The sequence below is a fragment of the Lissotriton vulgaris genome, chromosome 12 (genome assembly GCF_964263255.1).
Source record: "Lissotriton vulgaris chromosome 12, aLisVul1.2, whole genome shotgun sequence".
Classification (NCBI taxonomy): Eukaryota; Metazoa; Chordata; class Amphibia; order Caudata; family Salamandridae; genus Lissotriton; species Lissotriton vulgaris.
The window spans coordinates 444,992,834-445,018,367 of NC_141700.1; the positions used below are offsets into that span (position 1 = coordinate 444,992,834).

General features: G+C 32.4%; 3 non-coding genes across 3 annotated transcripts; all 3 read right to left on the reverse strand.

Moving 5' to 3' along the window:
• Window positions 1-1,596: 1,596 nt before the first annotated feature.
• Window positions 1,597-1,670, reverse strand: TRNAI-AAU (transfer RNA isoleucine (anticodon AAU)). The gene has a single exon. It is a non-coding gene; the product is annotated as a tRNA-Ile (tRNA).
• Window positions 1,671-21,177: 19,507 nt separating this feature from the next.
• TRNAI-AAU (transfer RNA isoleucine (anticodon AAU)) lies at window positions 21,178-21,251 on the reverse strand. The gene has a single exon. It is a non-coding gene; the product is annotated as a tRNA-Ile (tRNA).
• Window positions 21,252-24,632: 3,381 nt separating this feature from the next.
• On the reverse strand, window positions 24,633-24,706 carry TRNAI-AAU (transfer RNA isoleucine (anticodon AAU)). Its single transcript has one exon. It is a non-coding gene; the product is annotated as a tRNA-Ile (tRNA).
• Window positions 24,707-25,534: the final 828 nt, after the last annotated feature.

A 25,534-nucleotide genomic window follows, 5' to 3' on the forward strand; every position in this document is an offset into this window, starting at 1 on the left:
TACAAGCTCACAGCTTGCAAACAATATTTCAAGAAAATAATGACATTTCAGACACTGAAATGTTAGAAAGTTTAATAAATTATGAAAAACAATCAAAATAAAAAAAAAAAATTAAAAATAAAGAAAACAAAAAAAAACAACAAAAACAACAAACAAAACAACAAACAATTAACATTTAGTCTTTGAAAAGTATATCATTCTATTATCCTTATAGTACGCTGCCTAGAACGCTTTCCGGTTCGCGTACTAGGCGCTCAACGCGGAAAAAAAACCAAGAAAAAATGTTTTTGAACCCTGCTGGGCCCTTTTAAAACCTCCACATAAAACCTAGGGGGTCAGGGAGGATCTACTATGCCCCCTTATGGAAATTTCCCCCTTTGTTTTGGCCTCCTCTTATCTCTCGATCCTACCGAGAGACAAGATGGCGGCTGCACCGGACTGTTTAGAATGTTGACAGACACCGAAGAGCCAATCAGCTTTCCGTGCGCAAAGTTCCGTTACGCGAAAAGTACGCGAACCGGATCGCTGCCCGGACCGCTGTTACAGATATATATCTTGATTTAAACGTTAATTTCTCAAAATCCACTGAAGCACATATATTGAGACCTAGCAAAGGCACATCGGGCTAACAGTCCCTACAATTTTGCCAAGTTTCGTGTAAATCCATTCAGCCGTTCGGGCTAAAAGTGAGTCCAACCGCCCTATGGAAAACTCAATGTTAAAAACGCGTTTTGGGACCCCCCTTTTTTCTCAGCCCCCCCTTGACGAACCCCCCCCAAATTTCCAGGAGCTGCTCAGAAACAAAATGTGCCATTTTCCTGAAAATTTCAACCGATTCCATCCACAAACGCCAAAGTTATTAGACATAGAATTTTCAGAAATCCCATAGGGAAAAAATCCTAACTATATATACCTACTGGCGACCGCCAGTAGGTAATCAACATGAAGAAACTAATATGACTTTAAAAAAATTACAATACAAAAGAGATTTTCATACTTAGTGTTAGAACTTAGAACCATTAACGTTTTTAGCAATAAATAACAATTTCATCTATATGCAATTGATTCATCTAATCATTCTATCAGCTTCCTCTCAAAGGAAATATAGAGATACACATGATACAGAAGAAAATACATCTATTTTCAACATTAATGGAGCATCAAGTAATGGCTTGGAGACTGATTGAAAGTATGTCCTTGGCATTTTTAACTTTATGCTCTAAAGACTAAACTAATAGGCTCACTAAATATATAGCATACTATTGAAGAAATAGCAGATGATGAAGTGCTACTGATTGTTAACCCAGGATAGTTGGAAAGCTTATATTCAGATGTTTACATTCATGCTATCTTTATATTTCATCAACAAGACAAAACAAAAATGACCTCAATGAATGCAATAAATAAGAGATTTAGTTACTTGGCGTTAGAACTTAGAACCATTAATAGATATTCCAGGAGCTTTCAAAATAATAATTAATTCTACAACTATATGAAATGTATTCATCCTATCCTTCAAGCAGCGTTTGATCCAAGGTGATAAACAGTCAAAAATGAGACACAAGAAAAATTAATCTTTTTACAAACAATTGAATTTGGCCTGTACAGGGATCGAACCTGTGACCTTGGCGTTATTAGCACCACGCTCTAACCATCTGAGCTAACAGGCCGTTTAGCATGAATTCCTGGCAGTCCAGCATATAAAGAAGTGCTAATGATAGTTAACCCGGGAGATTTGGAAAGCTTAATTTCAGAGGTTTACCATGAAGTTATAAATATATAATATCAACATGAAGAAACTAATATGGCTTAAAAAAAATTACAATACAAAAGAGATTTTCATACTTAGTGTTAGAACTTAGAACCATTAATGTTTTTTCCATGTATTTTAGCAATAAATAACAATTTCACCTATATGCAATTGATTCATCTAATCATTCTATCAGCTTCCCCTCAAAGGAAATATAGAGATACACATGATACAGAAGAAAATACATCTATTTTCAACATTAATGGAGCATCAAGTATTGGCTTGGAGACTGATTGAAAGTATGTCCTTGGCATTTTTTACTTTATGCTCTAAAGACTAAACTAATAGGCTCACTAAATATATAGCATACTATTGAAGAAATAGCAGATGATAAAGTGCTACTGATTGTTAACCCGGGATAGTTGGAAAGCTTATATTCAGCTGTTTACATTCATGCTATCTTTATATTTCATCAACAAGACAAAACAAAAATGACCTCAATGAATGCAATAAATAAGAGATTTAGTTACTTGGCGTTAGAACTTAGAATCATTAATAGATATTCCAGGAGCTTTCAGAATAATAATTAATTCTACAACTATATCAAACGTATTCATCCAATCCTTCAAGCAGCATTTCATCCAAGGTGATAAACAGTCAAAAATGAGACACAAGAAAAATTAATCTTTTTACAAACAATAGAACTTGGCCTGTACAGGGATTGAACCTGTGACCTTGGCATTATTAGCACCACGCTCTAACCATCTGAGCTAACAGGCCGTTCTGCAGAAATTCCTAGAAGTCCAGCATATGAAGAAGTGCTAATGATAGTTAACCCGGGAGATTTGGAAAGCTTAATTTCAGAGGTTTACCATGAAGTTATACTTATATAATATCAACATGAAGAAACTAATATGACTTTAAAAAAATTACAATACAAAAGAGATTTTCATACTTAGTGTTAGAACTTAGAACCATTAATGTTTTTTCCATGTGTTTTAGCAATAAATAACAATTCATCACCTATATGCAATTGATTCATCTAATCATTCTATCAGCTTCCCCTCAAAGGAAATATAGACATACACATGATACAGAAGAAAATACATCTATTTTCAACATTAAAGGAGCATCAAGTATTGGCTTGGAGACTGATTGAAAGTATGTCCTTGGCATTTTTAACTTTATGCTCTAAAGACTAAACTAATAGGCTCAATAAATATATAGCATACCGTTGAAGAAATAGCAGATGATGAAGTGCTACCGATTGTTAACCCGGGATAGTTGGAAAGCTTATATTCAGCTGTTTACATTCATACTATCTTTATATTTCATCAACAAGACAAAACAAAAATGACCTCAATAAATTGCAATAAATAAGAGATTTAGTTACTTGGCGTTAGAACTTAGAACCATTAATAGATATTCCAGGAGCTTCCAGAATAATAATTAATTCTACAACTATATCAAATGTATTCATCCAATCCTTCAAGCAGCGTTTGATCCAAGGTGATAAACAGTCAAAAATGAGACACAAGAAAAATTAATCTTTTTTCAAACAATTAAACTTTGCCTGTACAGGGATCGAACCTGTGACCTTGGCGTTATTAGCACCACGCTCTAACCATCTGAGCTAACATGCCATTTTGCACAAATTCCTGGAAGTCCAGCATATAAGACGAAGTGCTATTGATAGTTAACCCGGGAGATTTGGAAAGCTTAATTTCACAGGTTTACCATGAAGTTATAAATATATAATATCAACATGAAGAAACTTATATGACTTTAAAAAAATTACAATACAACAGAGATTTTCATACTTAGTGTTAGAACTCAGAACATTAATGTTTTTTCCATGTGTTTTAGCAATAAATAACAATTCATCACCTATATGCAATTGATTCATTTAATCATTCTATCAGCTTCCCCTCAAAGGAAATATAGAGATACACATGATACAGAAGAAAATACATCTATTTTCAACATTAAAGGAGCATCAAGTATTGGCTTGGAGACTGATTGAAAGTATGTCCTTGGCATTTTTAACTTTTTGCTCTAAAGACTAAACTAATAGGCTCACTAAATATATAGCATACTATTGAAGAAATAGCAGATGATGAAGTGCTATTGATTGTTAACCCGGGATAGTTGGAAAGCTTATATTCAGCTGTTTACATTCATGCTATCTTTATATTTCATCAACAAGACAAAACAAAAATGACCTCAATGAATGCAATAAATAAGAGATTGAGTTACTTGGCGTTAGAACTTAGAACCATTAATAGATATTCCAGGAGCTTTCAAAATAATAATTAATTCTACAACTATATGAAATGTATTCATCCAATCCTTCAAGCAGTGTTTGTTCCAAGTTGATAAACAGTCAAAAATGAGACACAAGAAAAATTAATCTTTTTACAAACAATTGAACTTGGCCTGTACAGGGACCGAACCTGTGACCTTGGCATTATTAGCACCACGCTCTAACCATCTGAGCTAACAGGCCGTTTTGCATGAATTCCTGGAAGTCCAGCATATGAAGAAGTGCTAATGATAGTTAACCCGGGAGATTTGGAAAGCTTAATTTCAGAGGTTTCCCATGAAGTTATAAATATATAATATCAACATGAAGAAACTAATATGACTTTAAAAAAATTACAATACAAAAGAGATTTTTATACTTAGTGTTAGAACTTAGAACCATTAACATTTTTTCCATGTGTTTTAGCAATAAATAACAATTTCACCTATATGCAATTGATTCATCTAATCATTCTATCAGCTTCCCCTCAAAGGAAATATAGAGATACACATGATACAGAAGAAAATACATCTATTTTCAACATTAAAGGAGCATCAAGTATTGGCTTGGAGACTGATTGAAAGTATGTCCTTGGCATTTTTTACTTTATGCTCTAAAGACTAAACCAATGGTATGCTAAATATATAGCATACCATTGAAGAAATAGCAGATGATGAAGTGCTACCGATTGTTAACCGGGGATAGTTGGAAAGCTTATATTCAGCTGTTTACATTCATACTATCTTTATATTTCATCAACAAGACAAAACAAAAATGACCTCAATAAATTGCAATAAATAAGAGATTTAGTTACTTGGCGTTAGAACTTAGAACCATTAATAGATATTCCAGGAGCTTTCAGAATAATAATTAATTCTACAACTATATCAAATGTATTCATCCAATCCTTCAAGCAGCGTTTGATCAAAGGTGATAAACAGTCAAAAATGAGACACAAGAAAATTAATCTTTTTTCAAAGAATTAAACTTGGCCTGTACAGGGATCGACCCTGTGACCTTTGCGTTATTAGCACCACGCTCTAACCATCTGAGCTAACATGCCATTTTACTCAAGTTCCTGGAAGTCCAGCATATAAGACGAAGTGCTATTGATAGTTAACCCGGGAGATTTGGAAAGCTTAATTTCAGAGGTTTACCATGAAGTTATAAATATATAATATCAACATGAAGAAACTAATATGACTTTAAAAAAATTACAATACAAAAGAGATTTTTATACTTAGTGTTAGAACTTAGAACCATTAACATTTTTTCCATGTGTTTTAGCAATAAATAACAATTTCCCCTATATGCAATTGATTCATCTAATCATTCTATCAGCTTCCCCTCAAAGGAAATATAGAGATACACATGATACAGAAGAAAATACATCTATTTTCAACATTAATGGAGCATCAAGTATTGGCTTGGAGACTGATTGAAAGTATGTCCTTGGCATTTTTTACTTTATGCTCTAAAGACTAAACTAATAGGCTCAATAAATATATAGCAGACCATTGAAGAAATAGCAGATGATGAAGTGCTACCGATTGTTAACCCGGGATAGTTGGAAAGCTTATATTCAGCTGTTTACATTCATACTATCTTTATATTTCAGCAACAAGACAAAACAAAAATGACCTCGATGAATTGCAATAAATAAGAGATTTAGTTACTTGGCGTTAGAACTTAGAACCATTAATAGATATTCCAGGAGCTTTTAAAATAATAATTAATTCTACAACTATATGAAATGTATTCATCCAATCCTTCAAGCAGCGTTTGTTCCAAGTTGATAAACAGTCAAAAATGAGACACAAGAAAAATTAATCTATTTACAAGCAATTGAACTTGGCCTGTACAGGGATCGAACCTGGGACCTTGGTGTTATTAGCACCACGCCCTAACCATCTGAGCTAACAGGCCGTTTTGCTGAAATTCCTGGAATTATAATTACAATACAAAAGAGATTTTCATACTTAGTGTTAGAACTTAGAACCATTAACGTTTTTTCCATGTGTTTTAGCAATAAATAACAATTTCACCTATATGCAATTGATTCATCTAATCATTCTATCAGCTTCCCCTCAAAGGAAATATAGAGATACACATGATACAGAAGAAAATACATCTGTTTTCAACATTAAAGGAGCATCACGTATTGGCTTGGAGACTGATTGAAAGTATGTCCTTGGCATTTTTAACTTTATGCCCTAAAGACTAAACTAATAGGCTCACCAAAAATATAGCATACTATTGAAGAAATAGCAGATGATGAAGTGCTACCGATTGTTAACTTGGGATAGTTGGAAAGCTTATATTCAGCTGTTTACATTCATACTATCTTTACATTTCATCAACAAGACAAAACAAAAATGACCTCAATGAATTGCAATAAATAAGAGATGTAGTTACTTGGCGTTAGAACTTAGAACCATTAATAGATATTCCAGGAGCTTTCAGAATAATAAATAATTCTACAACTATATCAAATGTATTCATCCAATCCTTCAAGCAGCGTTTCATCCAAGGTGATTAACAGTCAAAAATGAGACACAAGAAAAATTAATCTTTTTACAAACAATTAAACTTGGCCTGTACAGGGATCGAACCTGTGTCCTTGGCGTTATTAGCAACACACTCTAACCATCTGAGCTAACAGGCAGTTTTGCACAAATTCCTGGAAGTCCAGCATATAGGACGAAGTGATATTGATAGTTAACCCGGGAGATTTGGAAAGCTTAATTTCAGAGGTTTACCATGAAGTTATAAATATATAATATCAACATTAAGAAACTAATATGACTTTAAAAAACTTACAATGCAAAAGAGATTTTCATACTTAGTGATAGAACTTAGAACCATTAATGTTTTTTCCATGTGTTTTAGCAATAAATAACAATTCATCACCTATATGCAATTGATTCATCTAATCATTCTATCAGCTTCCCCTCAAAGGAAATATAGACATACACATGATACAGAAGAAAATACATCTATTTTCAACAATAAAGGAGCATCAAGTATTGGCTTGGAGACTGATTGAAAGTATGTCCTTGGCATTTTTAACTTTATGCTCTAAAGACTAAACTAATAGGCTCAATAAATATATAGCATACCATTGAAGAAATAGCAGATGATGAAGTGCTACCGATTGTTAACCCGGGATAGTTGGAAAGCTTATATTCAGCTGTTTACATTCATACTATCTTTATATTTCATCAACAAGAAAAAACAAAAATGACCTCAATAAATTGCAATAAATAAGAGATTTAGTTACTTGGCGTTAGAACTTAGAACCATTAATAGATATTCCAGGAGCTTCCAGAATAATAATTAATTCTACAACTATATCAAATGTATTCATACAATCCTTCAAGCAGCGTTTGATCCAAGGTGATAAACAGTCAAAAATGAGACAAAAGAAAAATTAATCTTTTTCCAACAATTAAAATTGGCCTGTACAGGGATCGAACCTGGAACCTTGGTGTTATTAGCACCACGCCCTAACCATCTGAGCTAACAGGCTGTTTTGCTGAAAATCCTGGAATTATAATTACAATACAAAAGAGATTTTCATACTTAGTGTTAGAACTTAGAACCATTAACGTTTTTTCCATGTGTTTTAGCAATAAATAACAATTTCACCTATATGCAATTGATTCATCTAATCATTCTATCAGCTTCCCCTCAAAGGAAATATAGAGATACACATGATACAGAAGAAAATACATCTGTTTTCAACATTAAAGGAGCATCACGTATTGGCTTGGAGACTGATTGAAAGTATGTCCTTGGCATTTTTAACGTTATGCCCTAAAGACTAAACTAATAGGCTCACCAAAAATATAGCATACTATTGAAGAAATAGCAGATGATGAAGTGCTACCGATTGTTAACCCGGGATAGTTGGAAAGCTTATATTCAGCTGTTTACATTCATACTATCTTTAGATTTCATCAACAAGACAAAACAAAAATGACCTCAATGAATTGCAATAAATAAGAGATGTAGTTACTTGGCGTTAGAACTTAGAACCATTAATAGATATTCCAGGAGCTTTCAGAATAATAAATAATTCTACAACTATATCAAATGTATTCATCCAATCCTTCAAGCAGCGTTTCATCCAAGGTGATTAACAGTCAAAAATGAGACACAAGAAAAATTAATCTTTTTACAAACAATTAAACTTGGCCTGTACAGGGATCGAACCTGTGTCCTTGGCGTTATTAGCAACACACTCTAACCATCTGAGCTAACAGGCGGTTTTGCACAAATTCCTGGAAGTCCAGCATATAGGACGAAGTGATATTGATAGTTAACCCGGGAGATTTGGAAAGCTTAATTTCAGAGGTTTACCATGAAGTTATAAATATATAATATCAACATTAAGAAACTAATATGACTTTAAAAAACTTACAATGCAAAAGGGATTTTCATACTTAGTGATAGAACTTAGAACCATTAATGTTTTTTCCATGTGTTTTAGCAATAAATAACAATTCATCACCTATATGCAATTGATTCATCTAATCATTCTATCAGCTTCCCCTCAAAGGAAATATAGACATACACATGATACAGAAGAAAATACATCTATTTTCAACATTAAAGGAGCATCAAGTATTGGCTTGGAGACTGATTGAAAGTATGTCCTTGGCATTTTTAACTTTATGCTCTAAAGACTAAACTAATAGGCTCAATAAATATATAGCATACCATTGAAGAAATAGCAGATGATGAAGTGCTACCGATTGTTAACCCGGGATAGTTGGAAAGCTTATATTCAGCTGTTTACATTCATACTATCTTTATATTTCATCAACAAGAAAAAACAAAAATGACCTCAATAAATTGCAATAAATAAGAGATTTAGTTACTTGGCGTTAGAACTTAGAACCATTAATAGATATTCCAGGAGCTTCCAGAATAATAATTAATTCTACAACTATATCAAATGTATTCATCCAATCCTTCAAGCAGCGTTTGATCCAAGGTGATAAACAGTCAAAAATGAGACAAAAGAAAAATTAATCTTTTTCCAACAATTAAACTTGGCCTGTACAGGGATCGAACCTGTGACCTTGGTGTTATTAGCTCCACGCTCTAACCATCTGAGCTAACAGGGCATTTTGCACAAATTCCTGGAAGTCCAGCATATGAAGAAGTGCTAATGATAGTTAACCCTGGAGATTGGGAAAGCTTAATTTCAGAGGTTTACCATGAAGTTATACTTATATAATATCAACATGAAGAAACTAATATGACTTTAAAAAAATTACAATACAAAAGAGATTTTCATACTTAGTGTTAGAACTTAGAACCATTAATGTTTTTCCATGTGTTTTAGCAATAAATAACAATTCATCACCTATATGCAATTGATTCATCTAATCATTCTATCAGCTTCCCCTCAAAGGAAATATAGACATACACATGATACAGAAGAAAATACATCTATTTTCAACATTAATGGAGCATCAAGTAATGGCTTGGAGACTGATTGAAAGTATGTCCTTGGCATTTTTAACTTTATGCTCTAAAGACTAAACTAATAGGCTCAATAAATATATAGCATACCATTGAAGAAATAGCAGATGATGAAGTGCTACCGATTGTTAACCCGGGATAGTTGGAGAGCTTATATTCAGCTGTTTTCATTCATACTATCTTTATATTTCATCAACAAGACAAAACAAAAATGATCTCAATAAATTGCAATAAATAAGAGATTTAGTTACTTGGCGTTAGAACTTAGAACCATTGATAGATATTCCAGGAGCTTTCAGAATAATAATTAATTCTACAACTATATCAAATATATTCATCCAATCCTTCAAGCAGCGTTTGATCCAAGGTGATAAACAGTCAAAAATGAGACACAAGAAAAATTAATCTTTTTCCAAACAATTAAACTTGGCCTGTACACGGATCGAACCTGTGACCTTGGTGTTATTAGCTCCACGCTCTAACCATCTGAGCTAACAGGCCGTTTAGCTCAAATTCCTGGAAGTCCAGGATATGAAGAAGTGCTAATGATAGTTAACCCTGGAGATTGGGAAAGCTTAATTTCAGAGGTTTACCATGAAGTTATAAATATATAATATCAACATGAAGAAACTAATATGACTTTAAAAAAATTACAATACAAAAGAGATTTTCATACTTAGTGTTAGAACTTAGAACCATTAACGTTTTTTCCATGTGTTTTAGCAATAAATAACAATTTCACCTATATGCAATTGATTCATCTAATCATTCTATCAGCTTCCCGTCAAAGGAAATATAGAGATACACATGATACAGAAGAAAATACATCTATTTGCAACATTAAAGGAGCATCAAGTGTTGGCTTGGAGACTGATTGAAAGTATGTCCTTGGCATTTTTTACTTTATGCTCTAAAGACTAAACTAATAGGCTCACTAAATATATAGCATACTATTGAAGAAATAGCAGATGATGAAGTGCTACTGATTGTTAACCTGGGATAGTTGGAAAGCTTATATTCAGCTGTTTACATTCATACTATCTTTACATTTCATCAACAAGACAAAACAAAAATGACCTCAATGAACTGCAATAAATAAGAGATTTAGTTACTTGGTGTTAGAACTTAGAACCATTAATATATATTCCAGGAGCTTTCAGAATAATAAATAATTCTACAACTGTATCAAATGTATTCATCCAATCCTTCAAGCAGCGTTTCATCCAAGGTGATTAACAGTCAAAAATGAGACACAAGAAAAATAATCTTTTTACAAACAATTAAACTTAGCCTGTACAGGGATCGAACCTGTGACCTTGGTGTTATTAGCAACACGCTCTAACCATCTGAGCTAACAGGCAGTTTTGCACAAATTCCTGGAAGTCCAGCATATGAAGAAGAGCTAATGATAGTTAACCCGGGAGATTTGGAAAGCTTAATTTCAGAGGTTTACCATGAAGTTATACTTATATAATATCAACATGAAGAAACTAATATGACTTTAAAAAAATTACAATACAAAAGAGATTTTCATACTTAGTGTTAGAACTTAGAACCATTAATTCTTTTTTCCATGTGTTTTAGAAATAAATACCAATTCATCACCTATATGCAATTTATTCATCTAATCATTCTATCAGCTTCCCCTCAAAGGAAATATAGACATACACATGATACAGAAGAAAATACATCTATTTTCAACATTAAAGGAGCATCACGTATTGGCTTGGAGACTGATTGAAAGTATGTCCTTGGCATTTTTTACTTCATGCTCTAAAGACTAAACTAATAGGCTCAATAAATATATAGCATGCCATTGAAGAAATAGCAGATGATGAAGTGCTACCGATTGTTAACCTGGGATAGTTGGAAAGCTTATATTCAGCTGTTTACATTCATACTATCTTTATATTTCATCAACAAGACAAAACAAAAAGGACCTCAATAAATTGCAATAAATAAGACATTTACTTACTTGGCGTTAGAACTTAGAACCATTAATAGATATTCCAGGAGCTTTCAGATTAATAATTAATTCTACAACTATATCAAATGTATTCATCCAATCCTTCAAGCAGCGTTTGATCAAAGGTGATAAACAGTCAAAAATGAGACACAAGAAAAATTAATCTTTTTTCAAACAATTAAACTTGGCCTGTACAGGGATCGAACCTGTGACCTTGGTGTTATTAGCACCACGGTCTAACCATCTGAGCTAACAGGCAATTTTGCACAAATTCCTGGAAGTCCAGCATATAGGACGAAGTGATATTGATAGTTAACCCGGGAGATTTGGAAAGCTTAATTTCAGAGGTTTACCATGAAGTTATAAATATATAATATCAACATGAAGAAACTAATATGACTTTAAAAAACTTACAATGCAAAAGAGATTTTCATACTTAGTGATAGAACTTAGAACCATTAATGTTTTTCCATGTGTTTTAGCAATAAATAACAATTTCACCTATATGCAATTGATTCATTTAATCATTCTATCAGCTTCCCCTCAAAGGAAATATAGAGATACACATGATACAGAAGAAAATACATCTATTTTTAACATTAAAGGAGCATAAAGTATTGGCTTGGAGACTGATTGAAAGTATGTCCTTGGCATTTTTTACTTTATGCTCTAAAGACTAAACTAATAGGCTCAATAAATATATAGCATACTATTGAAGAAATAGCAGATGATGAAGTGCTACCGATTGTTAACCCGTGATAGTTGGAAAGCTTATATTCAGCTGTTTACATTCATACTATCTTTATATTTCATCAACAAGACAAAACATAAATGACCTCAATAAATTGCAATAAAGAAGAGATTTAGTTACTTGGCGTTAGAACTTAGAACCATTAATAGATATTCCAGGAGCTTTCAGAATAATAATTAATTCTACAACTATATCAAATGTATTCATCCAATCCTTCAAGCAGCGTTTGATCCAAGGTGATAAACAGTCAAAAATGAGACACAAGAAAAAATAATCTTTTTCCAAACAATTAAACTTGGCCTGTACAGGGATCGAACCTGTGACCTTGGTGTTATTAGCTCCACGCTCTAACCATATGAGCTAACAGGCCATTTTGCATAAATTCCTGGAAGTCCAGGATATGAAGAAGTGCTAATGATAGTTAACCCTGGAGATTGGGAAAGCTTAATTTCAGAGGTTTACCATGAAGTTATAAATATATAATATCAACATGAAGAAACTAATATGACTTTAAAAAAATTACAATACAAAAGAGATTTTCATACTTAGTGTTAGAACTTAGAACCATTAACGTTTTTCCATGTGTTTTAGCAATAAATAACAATTTCACCTATATGCAATTGATTCATCTAATCATTCTATCAGCTTCCCCTCAAAGGAAATATAGAGATACACATGATACAGAAGAAAATACATATATTTTCAACATTAAAGGAGCATCAAGTGTTGGCTTGGAGACTGATTGAAAGTATGTCCTTGGCATTTTTTACTTTATGCTCTAAAGACTAAACTAATAGGCTCACTAAATATATAGCATACTATTGAAGAAATAGCAGATGATGAAGTGCTACTGATTGTTAACCCGGGATAGTTATAAAGCTTATATTCAGCTGTTTACATTCATGCTATCTTTATATTTCATCAAGACAAAACAAAAATGACCTCAATGAATGCAATAAATAAGAGATTTAGTTACTTGGCGTTAGAACTTAGAACCATTAATAGATATTCCAGGAGCTTTCAGAATAATAATTAATTCTACAACTATATCAAATGTATTCATCCAATCCTTCAAGCAGCGTTTCATCCAAGGTGATAAACAGTCAAAAATGAGACACAAGAAAAATTAATCTTTTTACAAACAATTTAACTTGGCCTGTACAGGGATCGAACCTGTGACCTTGGTGTTATTAGCTCCACACTCTAACCATCTGAGCTAACAGGCCATTTTGCACAAATTCCTGGAAGTCCAGCATATGAAGAAGTGCTAATGATAGTTAACCCTGGAGATTGGGAAAGCTTAATTTCAGAGGTTTACCATGAAGTTATACTTATATAATATCAACATGAAGAAACTAATATGACTTTAAAAAAATTACAATACAAAAGAGATTTTCATACTTAGTGTTAGAACTTAGAACCATTAATGTTTTTTCCATGTGTTTTAGCAATAAATAACAATTCATCACCTATATGCAATTGATTCATCTAATCATTCTATCAGCTTCCCCTCAAAGGAAATATAGACATACACATGATACAGAAGAAAATACATCTATTTTCAACATTAAAGGAGCATCAAGTATTGGCTTGGAGACTGATTGAAAGTATGTCCTTGGCATTTTTAACTTTATGCTCTGAAGACTAAACTAATAGGCTCAATAAATATATAGCATACCATTGAAGAAATAGCAGATGATGAAGTGCTACCGATTGTTAACCCGGGATAGTTGGAAAGCTTATATTCAGCTGTTTACATTCATACTATCTTTATATTTCATCAACAAGAAAAAACAAAAATGACCTCAATAAATTGCAATAAATAAGAGATTTAGTTACTTGGCGTTAGAACTTAGAACCATTAATAGATATTCCAGGAGCTTCCAGAATAATAATTAATTCTACAACTATATCAAATGTATTCATCCAATCCTTCAAGCAGCGTTTGATCCAAGGTGATAAACAGTCAAAAATGAGACACAAGAAAAATTAATCTTTTTCCAACAATTAAACTTGGCCTGTACAGGGATCGAACCTGTGACCTTGGTGTTATTAGCTCCATGCTCTAACCATCTGAGCTAACAGGCCATTTTGCACAAATTCCTGGAAGTCCAGCATATGAAGAAGTGCTAATGATAGTTAACCCTGGAGATTGGGAAAGCTTAATTTCAGAGGTTTACCATGAAGTTATACTTATATAATATCAACATGAAGAAACTAATATGACTTTAAAAAAATTACAATACAAACGAGATTTTCATACTTAGTGTTAGAACTTAGAACCATTAATGTTTTTTCCATGTGTTTTAGCAATAAATAACAATTCATCACCTATATGCAATTGATTCATCTAATCATTCTATCAGCTTCCCCTCAAAGGAAATATAGACATACATATGATACAGAAGAAAATACATCTTTTTTCAACATTAAAGGAGCATCAAGTATTGGCTTGGAGACTGATTGAAAGTATGTCCTTGGCATTTTTAACGTTATGCTCTAAAGACTAAACTAATAGGCTCAATAAATATATAGCATACCATTGAAGAAATAGCAGATGATGAAGTGCTACCGATTGTTAACACGGGATAGTTGGAAAGCTTATATTCAGCTGTTTACATTCATACTATCTTTATATTTCATCAACAAGACAAAACAAAAATGACCTCAATAAATTGCAATCAATAAGAGATTTAGTTACTTGGCGTTAGAACTTAGAACCATTAATAGATATTCCAGGAGCTTCCAGAATAATAATTAATTCTACAACTATATCAAATGTATTCATCCAATCCTTCAAGCAGCGTTTGATCCAAGGTGATAAACAGTCAAAAATGAGACACAAGAAAAAGTATTCTTTTTCCAACAATTAAACTTGGCCTGTACAGGGATCGAACCTGTGACCTTGGTGTTATTAGCTCCACACTCTAACCATCTGAGCTAACAGGCCATTTTGCACAAATTCCTGGAAGTCCAGCATATGAAGAAGTGCTAATGATAGTTAACCCTGGAGATTGGGAAAGCTTAATTTCAGAGGTTTACCATGAAGTTATACTTATATAATATCAACATGAAGAAACTAATATGACTTTAAAAAAATTACAATACAAAAGAGATTTTCATACTTAGTGTTAGAACTTAGAACCATTAATGTTTTTTCCATGTGTTTTAGCAATAAATAACAATTCATCACCTATATGCAATTGATTCATCTAATCATTCTATCAGCTTCCCCTCAAAGGAAATATAGACATACACATGATACAGAAGAAAATACATCTATTTTCAACATTAAAGGAGCATCAAGTATTGGCTTGGAGACTGATTGAAAGTATGTCCTTGGCATTTTTAACTTTATGCTCTGAAGACTAAACTAATAGGCTCAATAAATATATAGCATACCATTGAAGAAATAGCAGATGATGAAGTGCTACCGATTGTTAACCCGGGATAGTTGGAAAGCTTATATTCAGCTGTTTACATTCATACTATCTTTATATTTCATCAACAAGAAAAAACAAAAATGACCTCAATAAATTGCAATAAATAAGAGATTTAGTTACTTGGCGTTAGAACTTAGAACCATTAATAGATATTCCAGGAGCTTCCAGAATAATAATTGATTCTACAACTATATCAAATGTATTCATCCAATCCTTCAAGCAGCGTTTGATCCAAGGTGATAAACAGTCAAAAATGAGACACAAGAAAAATTAATCTTTTTCCAACAATTAAACTTGGCCTGTACAGGGATCGAACCTGTGACCTTGGTGTTATTAGCTCCATGCTCTAACCATCTGAGCTAACAGGCCATTTTGCACAAATTCCTGGAAGTCCAGCATACGAAGAAGTGCTAATGATAGTTAACCCTGGAGATTGGGAAAGCTTAATTTCAGAGGTTTACCATGAAGTTATACTTATATAATATCAACATGAAGAAACTAATATGACTTTAAAAAAATTACAATACAAACGAGATTTTCATACTTAGTGTTAGAACTTAGAACCATTAATGTTTTTTCCATGTGTTTTAGCAATAAATAACAATTCATCACCTATATGCAATTGATTCATCTAATCATTCTATCAGCTTCCCCTCAAAGGAAATATAGACATACACATGATACAGAAGAAAATACATCTTTTTTCAACATTAAAGGAGCATCAAGTATTGGCTTGGAGACTGATTGAAAGTATGTCCTTGGCATTTTTAACGTTATGCTCTAAAGACTAAACTAATAGGCTCAATAAATATATAGCTTACCATTGAAGGAATAGCAGATGATGAAGTGCTACCGATTGTTAACACGGGATAGTTGGAAAGCTTATATTCAGCTGTTTACATTCATACTATCTTTATATTTCATCAACAAGACAAAACAAAAATGACCTCAATAAATTGCAATCAATAAAAGATTTAGTTACTTGGCGTTAGAACTTAGAACCATTAATAGATATTCCAGGAGCTTTCAGAATAATAATTAATTCTACAACTATATCAAATGTATTCATCCAATCCTTCAAGCAGCGTTTGATCCAAGGTGATAAACAGTCAAAAAAGAGACACAAGAAAAATTAATCTTTTTCCAACAATTACTCTTGGCCTGTACAGGGATCGAACCTGTGACCTTGGTGTTATTAGCTCCACGCTCTAACCATCTGAGCTAACAGGCCATTTTGCACAAATTCCTGGAAGTCCAGCATATGAAGAAGTGCTAATGATAGTTAACCCTGGAGAAGGGGAAAGCTTAATTTCAGAGGTTTACCATGAAGTTATACTTATATAATATCAACATGAAGAAACTAATATGACTTTAAAAAAATTACAATACAAAAGAGATTTTCATACTTAGTGTTAGAACTTAGAACCATTAATGTTTTTTCCATGTGTTTTAGCAATAAATAACAATTCATCACCTATATGCAATTGATTCATCTAATCATTCTATCAGCTTCCCCTCAAAGGAAATATAGACATACACATGATACAGAAGAAAATACATCTATTTTCAACATTAAAGCAGCATCAAGTATTGGCTTGGAGACTGATTGAAAGTATGTCCTTGGCATTTTTAACTTTATGCTCTGAAGACTAAACTAATAGGCTCAATAAATATATAGCATACCATTGAAGAAATAGCAGATGATGAAGTGCTACCGATTGTTAACCCGGGATAGTTGGAAAGCTTATATTCAGCTGTTTACATACATACTATCTTTATATTTCATCAACAAGAAAAAACAAAAATGACCTCAATAAATTGCAATAAATAAGAGATTTAGTTACTTGGCGTTAGAACTTAGAACCATTAATAGATATTCCAGGAGCTTCCAGAATAATAATTAATTCTACAACTATATCAAATGTATTCATCCAATCCTTCAAACAGCGTTTGATCCAAGGTGATAAACAGTCAAAAATGAGACAAAAGAAAAATTTATCTTTTTCCAACAATTAAACTTGGCCTGTACAGGGATCAAACCTGTGACCTTGGTGTTATTAGCTCCATGCTCTAACCATCTGAGCTAACAGGCCATTTTGCACAAATTCCTGGAAGTCCAGCATATGAAGAAGTGCTAATGATAGTTAACCCTGGAGATTGGGAAAGCTTAATTTCAGAGGTTTACCATGAAGTTATACTTATATAATATCAACATGAAGAAACTAATATGACTTTAAAAAAATTACAATACAAACGAGATTTTCATACTTAGTGTTAGAACTTAGAACCATTAATGTTTTTTCCATGTGTTTTAGCAATAAATAACAATTCATCACCTATATGCAATTGATTCATCTAATCATTCTATCAGCTTCCCCTCAAAGGAAATAAAGACATACACATGATACAGAAGAAAATACATCTTTTTTCAACATGAAAGGAGCATCAAGTATTGGCTTGGAGACTGATTGAAAGTATGTCCTTGGCATTTTTAACGTTATGCTCTAAAGACTAAACTAATAGGCTCAATAAATATATAGCATACCATTGAAGAAATAGCAGATGATGAAGTGCTACCGATTGTTAACACGGGATAGTTGGAAAGCTTATATTCAGCTGTTTACATTCATACTATCTTTATATTTCATCAACAAGACAAAACAAAAATGACCTCAATAAATTGCAATCAATAAGAGATTTAGTTACTTGGCGTTAGAACTTAGAACCATTAATAGATATTCCAGGAGCTTCCAGAATAATAATTAATTCTACAACTATATCAAATGTATTCATCCAATCCTTCAAGCAGCGTTTGATCCAAGGTGATAAACAGTCAAAAATGAGACACAAGAAAAATTAATCTTTTTCCAACAATTAAACTTGGCCTGTACAGGGATCGAACCTGTGACCTTGGTGTTATTAGCTCCATGCTCTAATCATCTGAGCTAACAGGCCATTTTGCACAAATTCCTGGAAGTCCAGCATATGAAGAAGTGCTAATGATAGTTAACCCTGGAGATTGGGAAAGCTTAATTTCAGAGGTTTACCATGAAGTTATACTTATATAATATCAACATGAAGAAACTAATATGACTTTAAAAAAATTACAATACAAACGAGATTTTCATACTTAGTGTTAGAACTTAGAACCATTAATGTTTTTTCCATGTGTTTTAGCAATAAATAACAATTCATCACCTATATGCAATTGATTCATTTAATCATTCTATCAGCTTCCCCTCAAAGGAAATATAGAGATACACATGATACAGAAGAAAATACATCTATTTTCAACATTAAAGGAGCATCAAGTATTGGCTTGGAGACTGATTGAAAATATGTCCTTGGCATTTTTAACTTTTTGCTCTAAAGACTAAACTAATAGGCTCACTAAATATATAGCATACTATTGAAGAAATAGCAGATGATGAAGTGCTACCGATTGTTAACCCAGGATAGTTAAAAAGCTTATATTCAGCTGTTTACATTCATACTATCTTTATATTTTATCAACAAGACAAAACAAAAACTGACCTCAATAAATTGCAATCAATAAGAGTTTAAGTTACTTGGCGTTAGAACTTAGAACCATTAATAGATATTCCAGGAGCTTTCAGAATAATAATTAATTCTACAACTATATCAAATGTATTTATCCAATCCTTCAAGCAGTGTTTGATCCAAGGTGATAAACAGTCAAAAATGAGACACAAGAAAAATTAATCTTTTTTCAAACAATTAAACTTGGCCTGTACAGGGATCGAACCTGTGACCTTGGCGTTATTAGCACCAGGCTCTAACCATCTGAGCTAACAGGCCATTTTGCACAATTTCCTGGAAGTCCAGCATATGAAGAAGTGCTAATGATAGTTAACCTGGGAGATTTGGAAAGCTTAATTTCAGTGGTTTACCATGAAGTTATAAATATATAATATCAACATGAAGAAACTAATATGACTTTAAAAAAATTACAATACAAAAGAGATGTTCATACTTAGTGTTAGAACTTAGAACCATTAATGTTTTTTCCATGTGTTTTAGCAATAAATAACAATTCATCACCTATATGCAATTGATTCATTTAATCATTCTATCAGCTTCCCCTCAAAGAAAATATAGAGATACACATGATACAGAAGAAAATACATCTATTTTCAACATTAAAGGAGCATCAAGTATTGGCTAGGAGATTGATTGAAAGTATGTCCTTGGCATTTTTAACTTTATGCTCTAAAGACTAAACTAATAGGATCACTAAATATATAGCATACTATTGAAGAAATAGCAGATGATGAAGTGCTACTGATTGTTAACCCGGGATAGTTGAAAAGCTTATATTCAGCTGTTTACATTCATACTATCTTTATATTTCATCTACAAGACAAAACAAAAATGACCTCAATGAATTGCAATAAATAAGAGATTTAGTTACTTGGAGTTAGAACTTAAAACCATTAATAGATATTCCAGGAGCTTTCAGAATAATAATTAATTCTACAACTATATCAAATGTATTCATCCAATCCTTCAAGCAGTGTTTGATCCAAGGTGATAAACAGTCAAAAATGAGACACAAGAAAAATTACTCTTTTTTCAAACAATTAAACTTGGCCTGTACAAGGATCAAACCTGTGACCTTGGCGTCATTAGCACCACACTCTAACCATCTGAGCTAACAGGCCATTTTGCATAAACTCCTGGAAGTCCAGCATATGAAGAAGTGCTAATGATAGTTAACCCGGGAGATTTGGAAAGCTTAATTTCAGAGGTTTACCATGAACTTATAAATATATATTTTCAACATAAAGAAACTAATATGACTTTAAAAAAATTACAATACAAAAGAGATTTTCATACTCAGTGTTAGAACTTAGAACCATTAATGTTTTTTTCCATGTGTTTTAGCAATAAATAACAATTCATCACCTATATGCAATTGATTCATCTAATCATTCTATCAGCTTCCCCTCAAAGGAAATATAGACATACACATAATACAGAAGAAAATACATCTATTTTCAACATTAAAGGAGCATCAAGTATTGGCTTGGAGACTGATTGAAGGTATGTCCTTGGCATTTTTAACTTTATGCTCTAAAGACTAAACTAATAGGCTCAATAAATATATAGCATACCGTTGAAGAAATAGCAGATGATGAAGTGCTATCGATTGTTAACCTGGGATAGTTGGAAAGCTTATATTCAGCTGTTTACATTCATACTATCTTTATATTTCATCAACAAGACAAAACAAAAATGACCTCAATAAATTGCAATAAATAGAAGATTTAGTTACTTGGCGTTTGAACTTAGAACCATTAATAGATATTTCAGGAGCTTTCAGAATAATAATTAATTCTACAACTATATCAAATGTATTCATCCAATCCTTCAAGCAGCGTTTGATCCAAGGTGATAAACAGTCAAGAATGAAACACAGGAAAAATTAATCTTTTTTCAAACAATTAAACTTGGCCTGTACAGGGATCGAACCTGTGACCTTGGCGTTATTAGCACCACGCTCTAACCATCTGAGCTAACAAGCCGTTTTGCCCAAATTCCTGGAAGTCCAGCATGTGAAGAACTGCTAATGATAGTTAACCCGGAAGATTTGGATAGCTGAATTTCAGAGGTTTACCATGAAATTATAAATATATAATATCAACATGAAGAAACTAATATGACTTTAAAAAAATTACAATACAAAAGAGATTTTCATACTTAGTGTTAGAACTTAGAACCATTAATCTTTTTTCCATGTGTTTTAGCAATAAATAACAATTCATCACCTATATGCAATTGATTCATCTAATCGTTCTATCAGCTTCCCCTCAAAGGAAATATAGACATACACATGATACAGAAGAAAATACATCTATTTTCAACATTAAAGGAGCATCAAGTATTGGCTTGGAGACTGATTGAAGGTATGTCCTTGACATTTTTAACTTTATGCTCTAAAGACTAAACTAATAGGCTCAATAAATATATAGCATACCATTGAAGAAATAGCAGATGATGAAGTGCTATTGATTGTTAACCCGGGATAGTTGGAAAGCTTATATTCAGCTGTTTACATTCATACTATCTTTATATTTTATCAACAAGACAAAACAAAAACTGACCTCAATAAATTGCAATCAATAAGAGTTTAAGTTACTTGGCGTTAGAACTTAGAACCATTAATAGATATTCCAGGAGCTTTCAGAATAATAATTAATTCTACAACTATATCAAATGTATTTATCCAATCCTTCAAGCAGTGTTTGATCCAAGGTGATAAACAGTCAAAAATGAGACACAAGAAAAATTAATCTTTTTTCAAACAATTAAACTTGGCCTGTACAGGGATCGAACCTGTGACCTTGGCGTTATTAGCACCAGGCTCTAACCATCTGAGCTAACAGGCCATTTTGCACAATTTCCTGGAAGTCCAGCATATGAAGAAGTGCTAATGATAGTTAACCTGGGAGATTTGGAAAGCTTAATTTCAGTGGTTTACCATGAAGTTATAAATATATAATATCAACATGAAGAAACTAATATGACTTTAAAAAAATTACAATACAAAAGAGATGTTCATACTTAGTGTTAGAACTTAGAACCATTAATGTTTTTTCCATGTGTTTTAGCAATAAATAACAATTCATCACCTATATGCAATTGATTCATTTAATCATTCTATCAGCTTCCCCTCAAAGAAAATATAGAGATACACATGATACAGAAGAAAATACATCTATTTTCAACATTAAAGGAGCATCAAGTATTGGCTAGGAGATTGATTGAAAGTATGTCCTTGGCATTTTTAACTTTATGCTCTAAAGACTAAACTAATAGGATCACTAAATATATAGCATACTATTGAAGAAATAGCAGATGATGAAGTGCTACTGATTGTTAACCCGGGATAGTTGGAAAGCTTATATTCAGCTGTTTACATTCATACTATCTTTATATTTCATCTACAAGACAAAACAAAAATGACCTCAATGAATTGCAATAAATAAGAGATTTAGTTACTTGGAGTTAGAACTTAAAACCATTAATAGATATTCCAGGAGCTTTCAGAATAATAATTAATTCTACAACTATATCAAATGTATTCATCCAATCCTTCAAGCAGTGTTTGATCCAAGGTGATAAACAGTCAAAAATGAGACACAAGAAAAATTACTCTTTTTTCAAACAATTAAACCTTGCCTGTACAAGGATCAAACCTGTGACCTTGGCGTTATTAGCACCACGCTCTAACCATCTGAGCTAACAGGCCATTTTGCATAAACTCCTGGAAGTCCAGCATATGAAGAAGTGCTAATGATAGTTAACCCGGGAGATTTGGAAAGCTTAATTTCAGAGGTTTACCATGAACTTATAAATATATATTTTCAACATAAAGAAACTAATATGACTTTAAAAAAATTACAATACAAAAGAGATTTTCATACTCAGTGTTAGAACTTAGAACCATTAATGTTTTTTTCCATGTGTTTTAGCAATAAATACCAATTCATCACCTATATGCAATTGATTCATCTAATCATTCTATCAGCTTCCCCTCAAAGGAAATATAGACATACACATGATACAGAAGAAAATACATCTATTTTCAACATTAAAGGAGCATCAAGTATTGGCTTGGAGACTGATTGAAGGTATGTCCTTGGCATTTTTAACTTTATGCTCTAAAGACTAAACTAATAGGCTAAATAAATATATAGCATACCGTTGAAGAAATAGCAGATGATTAAGTGCTATCGATTGTTAACCCGGGATAGTTGGAAAGCTTATATTCAGCTGTTTACATTCATACTATCTTTATATTTCATCAACAAGACAAAACAAAAATGACCTCAATAAATTGCAATAAATAGAAGATTTAGTTACTTGGCGTTTGAACTTAGAACCATTAATAGATATTCCAGGAGCTTTCAGAATAATAATTAATTCTACAACTATATCAAATGTATTCATCCAATCCTTCAAGCAGCGTTTGATCCAAGGTGATAAACAGTCAAGAATGAAACACAAGAAAAATTAATCTTTTTTCAAACAATTAAACTTGGCCTGTACAGGGATCGAACCTGTGACATTGGCGTTATTAGCACCACGCTCTAACCATCTGAGCTAACAAGCCGTTTTGCCCAAATTCCTGGAAGTCCAGCATGTGAAGAACTGCTAATGATAGTTAACCCGGGAGATTTGGATAGCTGAATTTCAGAGGTTTACCATGAAATTATAAATATATAATATCAACATGAAGAAACTAATATGACTTTAAAAAAATTACAATACAAAAGAGATTTTCATACTTAGTGTTAGAACTTAGAACCATTAATCTTTTTTCCATGTGTTTTAGCAATAAATAACAATTCATCACCTATATGCAATTGATTCATCTAATCGTTCTATCAGCTTCCCCTCAAAGGAAATATAGACATACACATGATACAGAAGAAAATAAATCTATTTTCAACATTAAAGGAGCATCAAGTATTGGCTTGGAGACTGATTGAAGGTATGTCCTTGACATTTTTAACTTTATGCTCTAAAGACTAAACTAATAGGCTCAATAAATATATAGCATACCATTGAAGAAATAGCAGATGATGAAGTGCTATTGATTGTTAACCCGGGATAGTTGGAAAGCTTATATTCAGCTGTTTACATTCATACTATCTTTATATTTTATCAACAAGACAAAACAAAAACTGACCTCAATAAATTGCAATCAATAAGAGTTTAAGTTACTTGGCGTTAGAACTTAGAACCATTAATAGATATTCCAGGAGCTTTCAGAATAATAATTAATTCTACAACTATATCAAATGTATTTATCCAATCCTTCAAGCAGTGTTTGATCCAAGGTGATAAACAGTCAAAAATGAGACACAAGAAAAATTACTCTTTTTTCAAACAATTAAACTTGGCCTGTACAGGGATCGAACCTGTGACCTTGGCGTTATTAGCACCACGCTCTAACCATCTGAGCTAACAGGCCATTTTGCACAATTTCCTGGAAGTCCAGCATATGAAGAAGTGCTAATGATAGTTAACCTGGGAGATTTGGAAAGCTTAATGTCAGTGGTTTACCATGAAGTTATAAATATATAATATCAACATGAAGAAACTAATATGACTTTAAAAAAATTACAATACAAAAGAGATGTTCATACTTAGTGTTAGAACTTAGAACCATTAATGTTTTTTCCATGTGTTTTAGCAATAAATAACAATTCATCACCTATATGCAATTGATTCATTTAATCATTCTATCAGCTTCCCCTCAAAGGAAATATAGACATACACATGATACAGAAGAAAATACATCTATTTTCAACATTAAAGGAGCATCAAGTATTGGCTTGGAGACTGATTGAAGGTATGTCCTTGGCATTTTTAACTTTATGCTCTAAAGACTAAACTAATAGGCTCAATAAATATATAGCATACCGTTGAAGAAATAGCAGATGATGAAGTGCTATCGATTGTTAACCCGGGATAGTTGGAAAGCTTATATTCAGCTGTTTACATTCATACTATCTTTATATTTCATCAACAAGACAAAACAAAAATGACCTCAATAAATTGCAATAAATAGAAGATTTAGTTACTTGGCGTTTGAACTTAGAACCATTAATAGATATTCCAGGAGCTTTCAGAATAATAATTAATTCTACAACTATATCAAATGTATTCATCCAATCCTTCAAGCAGCGTTTGATCCAAGGTGATAAACAGTCAAGAATGAAACACAAGAAAAATTAATCTTTTTTCAAACAATTAAACTTGGCCTGTACAGGGATCGAACCTGTGACATTGGCGTTAT